This window comes from Canis lupus, chromosome 12, assembly GCF_011100685.1.
Source record: "Canis lupus familiaris isolate Mischka breed German Shepherd chromosome 12, alternate assembly UU_Cfam_GSD_1.0, whole genome shotgun sequence".
Lineage (NCBI taxonomy): Eukaryota > Metazoa > Chordata > Mammalia > Carnivora > Canidae > Canis > Canis lupus.
In genome coordinates this window covers 55,384,395-55,393,972 of record NC_049233.1, presented here as the reverse complement: position 1 = coordinate 55,393,972, position 9,578 = coordinate 55,384,395, and positions in this window count along the sequence as shown.

The following is a 9,578-nucleotide window of genomic DNA, read 5'->3' as shown; positions in this document are numbered from 1 at the left end:
CCCTAGGCAATTTTGTTAGGTATTTGAGAACCACTTCTAAGGCAAAGGAGTAAAACTACCTCCTTTCCTCTCTCAGATTGCCTTGTAGCAAATTCTTTTTCCACCAAAGTTGACTTTGAAGGTGTGTCTTAGTCTTTTGGGGGTTACTCTCATAGAATACCATAGACTAGGTACTTTATAAACAACAGAAATTTATTTCTTATAGTCCTGGAGACTGGGAAGTACAAGATCAAGGCATGTGCAGATTCAGTGTCTGGTGAGAGCCCACTTCCTGGTTCATAGATGGCTGTCTTCTTTCTGTGTCCTCAGTTGGCCAAAGAAGGGACAAGGGAACTCCTAGGGGTCTCTTTTATAAGGGCCCTAATCCTGTTCATGAATAGTCTGCCCTCATGACCTAATCACCTCCCAGGTGTTGCACCTCCACATACCACCACGCTGGTGATTAAGTTTCAACAGATTAAATGGGGGGAGGAGGATGTGTGTGAGGATGGAGGGAGGTTGTGGGGGATAGATTACAGAGAAGGGATAAGAAAATCTGATGAAAAAGATCAAAATTCAAGATCCCTCCCTCATCATATCCTGACATCAGAGCTCTTCCCCTGGGACTTCCAACATACAGATTGTACCATGGATATTTTTGAAATATATACTTTCAACTTTAATACAGGATTATAGTTACCACAATTTTGATGCCTCTGATTCCTGGAGAGAAAGTTGTTGGCAGTTGAGGATGGAGATTGCAGGAAGAAGACTACAGTCCATCCAAAAAGTATTACATTTGTTTCAGACCGAATTTGGGATATAGCTGATTGATTGCATCCATTGTCAATACTTTAGGAAATATCAGGATTCTCTGCATATGTACAATAAATTTTCATTCATTTATGCATCAGTTCAGTACTTATCCTATTATGATTAATAGATGCTCAATAAACAACTCATTTAATGCATGTTTTTTGATATATTTGATCATTTACTTGATGTTGAGTAGTTGATCATGAATATAACCCCAATTATGTTGCTGAAAAGATGGAATGGTATAATGGAAACAGCTCATACTTTGTGGATAGAAGTTAGTGGTTAACCTGAAACAAGAGAGCTTTTTTTCTTTTTAAAGTTTATTTATGTAAGTAATCTCTACAACCAATGTGGGGCTCAAACTCACATGACCCTGATTGAGATCAAGAGCCACGCGCTCCTCCAACTGAGCCAACCTAGCGCCCCAACAAGAGAGCTTTTTAAAACCATGTAACACAGTGCTGGGTGCATAATCTTTGAGAGATAGAGTTTGGGTCCCTTTGGTTTTAAGGAAAAACATGATTCTCATTACAACACATGTTCCTAAAGAGCAGCTGATAGGAAGCAGAGAGTTTAGGTAGACTGTGAGGAGCTGATTAAAACTTCTGTGGAGAATAGAGCTCTCCTGCTGGATGTAGAGACAGCATGAGGCACAATGGCTTTCATCAGCAGGTGCAAGAAGGGAAGACAGACAACCCCGAAGAACACCGTTTCTACCACTCTTGGATGCACACAGATGACAAATAGAACTAACACAAATATTTTGCAAAAGGATATGCACTTTAGAGACAGTCCTTTTAACCTTTCACTCCAGATAAGAAACAAACCTTTATACAAAAATTCCCTTTCCACTGATTCTTGGATAAAAGCCAAAGTATAGAGAAGTTCTATAGACAAACTGATCGCTAGCATCTACAAATAATCCTAAAGTAAAATCAGTAAAAGAAGAGAACTATTTACCTGTTTTTTGACCCTAGACAATTTACTTAGCTTCCTTTTAAGCCTTAATTTATATATTTATAAAAATGGGAATAATAATACTTAAAGGGATTTTGTAACTATTAAATAGAAAAATAAATAAATACAATGCATAGCACAAAATACATGCCCAATGAATAGGAGCTATTTACATTAAATACAATAATATGGAATGGCTAATAGTAATCAGAAATGTTATTAAAATATGGCCCTGAAAATAAGAACTGGGGAGGATGTTGAGTCTAAAACTGGACTTATTTTGACAATGATCTGTAGATATTTTTACTGCAGCATGTGTTTTTGTTGTTGTTGTTGTTGTTGTTTAAGATTTTATTTATTTATTCATGAGAGACACAGAGAGAGAGGCAGAGACACAGGAGAGGGAGAAGCAGGCTCCATGCAGGGAGCCCTACATGGGACTAGATCCGGGGGCTCCAGGATCACGCCCTGGGCTGAAGGTGGCGCTAAACCACTGAACCACCCGGGCTGGCCACATGTGTTTTGTCAATTAACCTCTCCTCCAGATGACACAGATTTTATTTTTTAAAAAGATTTATTTATTTTAGAGAAATAAATATTTATAAATATTTATTTATTTATTATTTAGAGAAAGAGTGAACACACACGAGGGGGGAGGGGCAGAGAGAGGATCTCAAGCACACTACCCACTGAGTATGGAGCTAGGCATGGGGTTCAATTTCACAACCCTGAGATCATGACCTGAGCGGAAATTGAGTCAGATACTTGAGTAAATGAGCAACCCAGCCCCCCTGGCACAAAGTATTTTAAGTACTGAAGTAGATTTAAAAAATGGCTCTTACTTGGTTATCTTTCTGAAGTTACTATAATAATATCCATAAACCCCTCAAGCCAGCCATGTTCTCGTATTTGAGGAAATTGCTTTAGTAAGTCATGTGCAAAGTCTCAACAGTAAGCTGCACAGAAATTTTGATCAATATTTTTTATGGGAAAAATTGCACTTTTGGATAATGATTCTTTTTCCTCTTTTTTTTTTCTTTTTCCTCTTGATATAAAGTTTGCAACCAAATTTCAGCCTATTTTTGGAATTACACAATTGCCGTGAATCAGTTAAATGAGCAGGGATGAAGTAGGTGGAGTTTCCTTTTTTTAAAATTTGTATTTAATCTTTTTGGCTTTTCAAATAAATACATAAGTGAAATATAAGAGGAAAAATATTTTAAGGTTTTAGAGATTATTATTTATTCTTGTATATTATAGTTTGGGTAGATTTAGTTCACTTACATGAGCCTATGAGTTTATTACATTGGCTAAGATGCAAGAATAAGACACAGTTCTGTCAAAGAACCTACATAAAGACATGAAAATAATGATACAAATAATATCTTTAGTAAAAAACCAAATGAGATGTACATGTGCTATGTGTGAAGTATACAGCATTACGGTGCTAAGGGATGTGGGATGCTTCATTGAAGCTTCATTGAAGAAGTACATTTGACCTGGGCTTGGGGGCTTAGAAGAATTTGTTTTCTAGAAATGAGTATTCTACTTGTCAGGAAAGGCATAAGCAAAGTCTCAGAGAGAAGAAAATAATGACAAATTAAGGGGACAAAAAATGTAACCGATTTTGGTGGAAGCAAGGAATAATGGGAATCATATGTAATAAATCATAGTGGTAAGCTAAGGCCCTATATGAAGTATCATAACCTTGGGAGTTGTAAGCATTGAATTATACTGAGTGGTAATCCTGATGAAAAAATTATTCATGTGAATAGTGGTGGGGACAGTAAACAGGTTGAGAACATCTGCTATAGTCAATGGAAAATAGTTGCTTTCATCACCAGAAAAGTTGATTATTTCTAAACAGAGGATTGACATGACCAGGAAGTTAGAAGACTAGTGACTTACTAGCCAAGAGCAAATGATGGCCAATACCTATGTAAACATGCAAGTCAAATATAAGAATTGAACTTCTGCCCCTCTCTCAACCCATGCTAAATTGACAGTATGAGGATTTTAGTTTTTAAGCCTGAAATGCCTAAAGGAATGGAGAGGAGCCAATAGCAAAAATTTGGAAGCTGGCGGAGTTGATGGATAAAACTTAATTAGCAGACCTGAGAAATATGAAGAGCTGAAAAGTAACCCAAGTTACAGTGCAGAATTCTCAGTGGCTAAGGGGTTGGCAGCACCAGTTGCTTCTGGGAATGTGGGTAAATTTGGGGCTATAAACCAAAATAATTAATTGAAAGTTTATTTAAATAGAAGATGATCCTACAGGGGAAGCAAATTTTACTTCTATCCATCTTAGGTTTTCAGCTGAGACTCTAACAAAAAGATTAACAAGAGCAAACAACAATTTATTAATATGAGTTGTACATACCACGTGGGAGAAACCTAAATCAAAATCAATTCAAAACGTGGCTTAGAATTCAAGCCAACGTAGCATCTTCAACAAAGAATAATACGTTTGTAAAGAAATGACATAAAGAAAGGCAATTTTAGACTTCCAAGGGCAGCATACTGGGGAGGTAAATACATGGGAGGAAACTAATGGAGTCAGGTTTGTTTGTAGATTCCTTTAGTGCCATTTCTGGGCTGATAAGAGTCTGACTGGTAAAAGAATTTATATCCTACCTTCAGGTAGAAAGTGGGGAGCTGTCCTTGCGTTTTCTGCTAATTGCCTTCAGCTCAAAATAATTTTTATGTCAAAGGAGCATATTTTGGAGTGACATATTCTGATTTCCTTCATCCCCTCTGCTCTTTCTTCCATTGCATAAAGCTAAGACGATCCCCTTGTTTAACCAGGCAGGAGTCTAGAGATTTATTCTCTGGGGATTATAAAATAGGTTTTAAGAGTGGGGAATACCAAATAGAGTTTAGGGCAAGATTATTATATGAAAACAAGGGCATTAAATGAAAATTTACTCTGAATCTGAGACTCTCAGCCCACATTTTCCTCTTGTGTATTGTAATGCTGGTAGCTAGGCTTAGGCCATTCAAGCAGAAATTGGAAGTTTTCCCTATAGAATCTGATCAGAAAGAGGAAAACTTTTATAGAAATTGATATCAGATGTTTCTCCCCAAATCTAATCTGACTGTTTGAGATTGTCCTTTAGTCAAGCTCCTCATTGACAGCTCCACATATTCATTTTTTTCAAGGCTTCCAAACAGCCCGTTAGTGGGCCATTCCAAAATGTAACCTATGATATGGAAGATAGAGACTAAAACAAAAACTTAGAGAATCAGACTATACAGGGAAAAGAAAAGGAATATTATTCAATTATATATATTATGTAGAATTCAATTAAATAGATAATATTTCGATTACTTATGTATCTTATATATAGTATATATAATGTAGATTATATATACTAAATATATAATGTTTATATATATGTGTGTGTATACATAGAAAACAGTGTCTTCTAGCCTCCAGTGTGGCTATTATCTGTGACATTTTTGATCCTTTGTATGAATCTCCTTTTCTTCCTCCTACTATTTATTTTTCTATCCTTCCGGAAACTTGTTGAATCTTTCCTTTGTCTCCAGTGTCCTGAAACTTCACAATGATGCGCTTTGATGGGGGTGTATTTTCATTTATTTTGCTGAGCACTCAAATCAAAGAGCCCTTTCCATGTAGAAACTTGATGTCCTTTAATAGTGAAATTTATACATATATTATGTGAGATTTATACATACACTATTCATACATACATAACACATGTATAAATCTCACTATTAAGGGACAGAAATTTTCTAATCTAGAATTCTATACCCATACATACTCTCAGTCAAATGTGAGGGGAGAATTTTACAAGTCTTAAAAAAATGTACCTTCTATGCACCATTTCTCAGGGCACTACATCAGCAAGATGAGAAGTTATAGCTAGAAAAAAAGACATGGGGTCCAGAAAACAGAGCTCCAACCCAAGAGTTGGAAGATGGGATTCATCAGGGTGATGGCAGAGGGTGGCTGGCCTGGGTTGGGACAGGGGTAGGGCACATCTGAAGTTCAGTGAGGGCTGTCACTACAATGATACCAGAAGCACACCTGAGCTCTCTGAGCATATTGAGAAGAATACTGACACCATAGAGGAGATTCATTGTTGAATTCATGATTGAGAACTCAGCAAATGACACTCCAGAGTAAACAAACTGTTCATTAAGGAAGGGAAAGACACATTATGTTACAGGAGTCAATAAAAGTGTTTACTTGGTCATAACAAACACCGATCGAACCAAATTACAAAGATTGCAGTGGGAGTGGGAGCTGAGGAGGAAAAGAGCAAAATCTTCATCTTCCGTTGAGAGAAATCAATGGCCAATGCCTAACATTAAAAACTCAAACAGTAACAGTATACACATGTTGCTTAGAAGTCAGGATGTGGGGCAGCCCGGGTGGCTCAGCGGTTTATCACTGCCTTCAGCCCAGGGCCTGATTCTGGGGACCCAGGATCGAGTCCCACGTCGGGCTTCCTGCATGGAGCCTTCTTCTCCCTCTGCCTGTGTCTCTACCTCTCTCTCTCTGTCTCTCTGTCTCTCATGAATAAATAAAAATAAAATCTTAAAAAAAAAAGAAGTCAGGATGTGCATATCTGAAAGAATCATCTAAAAGAGCAGGGAAAGGAAGTGGGAGTCTAAAATTAGATGAGAATGTGAGTGGGGGGCAGGAGCAGTGAAGAAAGGAGGGTTAGGATTAGGTGAGAGAGATGGATGAAATTAAATCTATGGGTCTGGGCAACTAGCTCGATAAAAGAGGTCTGGAAAAAGATGACTGGGGGTTCAGGCAGGGTAACCGAGAGTACAGTGAAGTTGCTAACAGAATTCGGAGAAGAGAATTCCAGAGAAGGCATGTGTTATAGTAGGGGCGGATAAAGGGAGACAGTGGAATAGAGTAGAATTACAATGGCCCGGAGTTTGAAGATCCTAATTCTGCCACTTTGTCTATGTGGTCTTGGATAGGCCACAAAAACTCTGAGTTGCAGTGTCCTTACTATCAAGTGGGAGAGGTGGTAGGGTATGGTGGTGAAGAACCCAGTCTCTGGAATTGGATTGCCACATTCAAATACCAGCAAACCTCACGCTCCCACCCAGTTACTAGCCATGTGGTTTGGCCCATTTACCTAACTTCTGTGCGCCTCAGTTTCCTCATCTGTAAATGGAGATAATAATATCCGCATAATATATGTTTGGAGAACTAAATACATTAATACATGAAGCACTCAGGACAAAATTCTATATACAAACTTGCTGTTTTTATTTTAGGTAAACTCTAATGTCTATTCCACTTCTAAGCTTTTATGAATACATATTAGGACATGTTGTATTTGAGATTCTGATGGAATATTTGGGGGAAAGAATAAGACAAACAGTTAGAAATACACTTCTGGAACCTGTGGGGGGAATGAGGATGGTAAAGGTAGGCAAGTTCTTTGACTGAGGGGATTGGTGAAACTGGGAGAGTGAATGAGATTGTTTAAGGATAGGAGAGAAAAAAACTTTATAATATAAAACAAAATACCTCATTATATTATAAATGGACTAAATTTTAAAAATAGGAAAAGGCTGTGCAGAAGCATCCTTAGACTTTCTCCAAATGGACACCAGGTATCATAAACAGGTTTGGGCAACTTGAGCCTTGGATCTGAACAGACCAGAGTTTAAGTCTTGATTCTCAAGCTATGTGGGTTGGTGACAGTTATTTTTCTTAAACCTACTCTACTGGATTTCAGTTGGGAAACTCATAGGAGTTTCGTATGAATTAATTTACATGTTATGAGCGATGTGCCCGATACAGTGCATGTCACAGGATAAGCATTCAAGTGCTCTACACACATAATGGAAGTTATTTAGGTGCAGATACCTGGGATACCTCTGCATGCACGCCATCTGGAAGTGGAGCTGTTTCATTCCTTCTGCCAATCTCTTTTCTAGGTTACCTCTCCCATCAATCAGGTCTTCATCTCTCTTAAAGTCTTGTGCATCTACAACTATCTAATAAACGTCTTTAATCTAGTGTCTGCTCTGTCAATAAGGTGAACTGACTTAGTTCATAGAGCCATGACCATGTGCAACACAACATCTATAAAGTAGGCATTGGATTTTGTGTCTTCCTACAGAGTTAATGCCGATGCTGTCATTGCACTCAAGATCATGGTTAGATTTGAGAGTCCACTGGTTTGATGTAATGAAGGAAACTAAAATCCTGGAAAGTGATATGTTGACCTGAGAGTTATATCCAGTAACTAACAGTGAAGAAAACAATCAGATTTGATGGGCAAGATATGAATACACCAGAGGTTGGTTGCGAAAGTAAAAGAGTAAAAGTAGGAGTTCAATACATGTTTGTTTTATTGAATGCTCAGTCTACGACCCGAAGCACTGGTCTATGTGCTTGAGGAAAGCAGGAAGAATTTTAAAATGACAACAAAATACAAATAGAACACAATCCTTCGGATAGATTGACACACAATAACTAACAGTAAGTTAGGATCTGATAGTATAAATTTATGCTAATTGTCATGGCATATTCAGAGTCTTATAACAACCAACATTTTAGCCTTTCCTTCCTATTTGGGCATCCTCATGCTTCTTCAAAAAGAGTTATGATATTTTGTCATTTAAAAAATATGTATGCAAGAAGTGGAGCACAACTCACAGAATATCTGTTACACCCTCCAAAGTGTGTGATTAGAACCTTGGGCTTTGAAATTGTGTCTTGCAGAAGTAGAAAGAAGAAAATCAGAAAATCCTTCATATCCTATAGGATATATTCTGTTAAATAGGTCCATCTGAGAACAGAAGAACCAGAAAAGGTAGAGGCTTCTGGTTGCCCACTCAGAGTGCTACACGTCTTTGTTTTCCAGTGAACCCCAGTATGATTCCAACATGTGGGTTTATGCTCTGTATTATGCTCTAGGCTTAATGCTCTTGGAAAGGAATCAGCTGGTTCTAGGTAAACTGCTCAGGGTTTAACCATTACTCAGCATTAGTTAATGATCCTTAAAGTTTCACCTGGCCTAGCCCAAGCCAGTCAATAGGATCAGAGTGGCCTCTAGTAATAGGCAATATTGTGGTTATTATGAAGAGTTTCCCTCAGCAAGTAAGGGACTGCTTAGGTCCAGCAGGATACATGCAGTGTGGGGAGGCAGCACTGGCTTTGAAGCTTGAGAATTTGTGTGGTGTGTGTCTTTGGCTAATATTAAAGCATCAGTTCCCTCATCTGTAAAATGAGGATAATAATACTTTGCAGGGTTATTGTGGACACTGAATGATTAAACATAAAACAAGTCCCCAACTGAGGGTCTGGTATTTAGAACTCAATAAATTAAAAAAAATAACTCAATAAATTTTAGCTGTTTGTATATTTCTCTGATTGGGAAAAGAAAATGCTCCTAGATAAATGACTACAAAACCTATTTTTTGTGTAGCTGAAGGCAGAGAGGAGTGTACCTTCGTAGTCATGTCAGCGCCCCTCCATTTCATTATGGCCAGAGAGGTGAGCATCTGTTGGCCCTGGCAGCTTAAAACTCCACAATCATTTTTACTGGGAGAAAGCTGGGAAAGGCAGGCTTGGTAAAATGCCAGCCACTCTTGCTTGCTCAATTGATATTAATTAATCCTCCCTGGCAGCATTTTGACAACAGACCTTGACTTGTGTGACCTTTCATGCTGGATCGAATTATTCTCTGGTTTTCCCTTTCCTCAGCCAAGCCCTTCAGAACCTTCTTGGGCTTTTGGCAGAGTTCCATCAGCACTACCGTTTCCTGAGAAGTCTGAAGCTGGCACCTTAAATGTGTTATTGCTAAATAAGTAGAATGTGA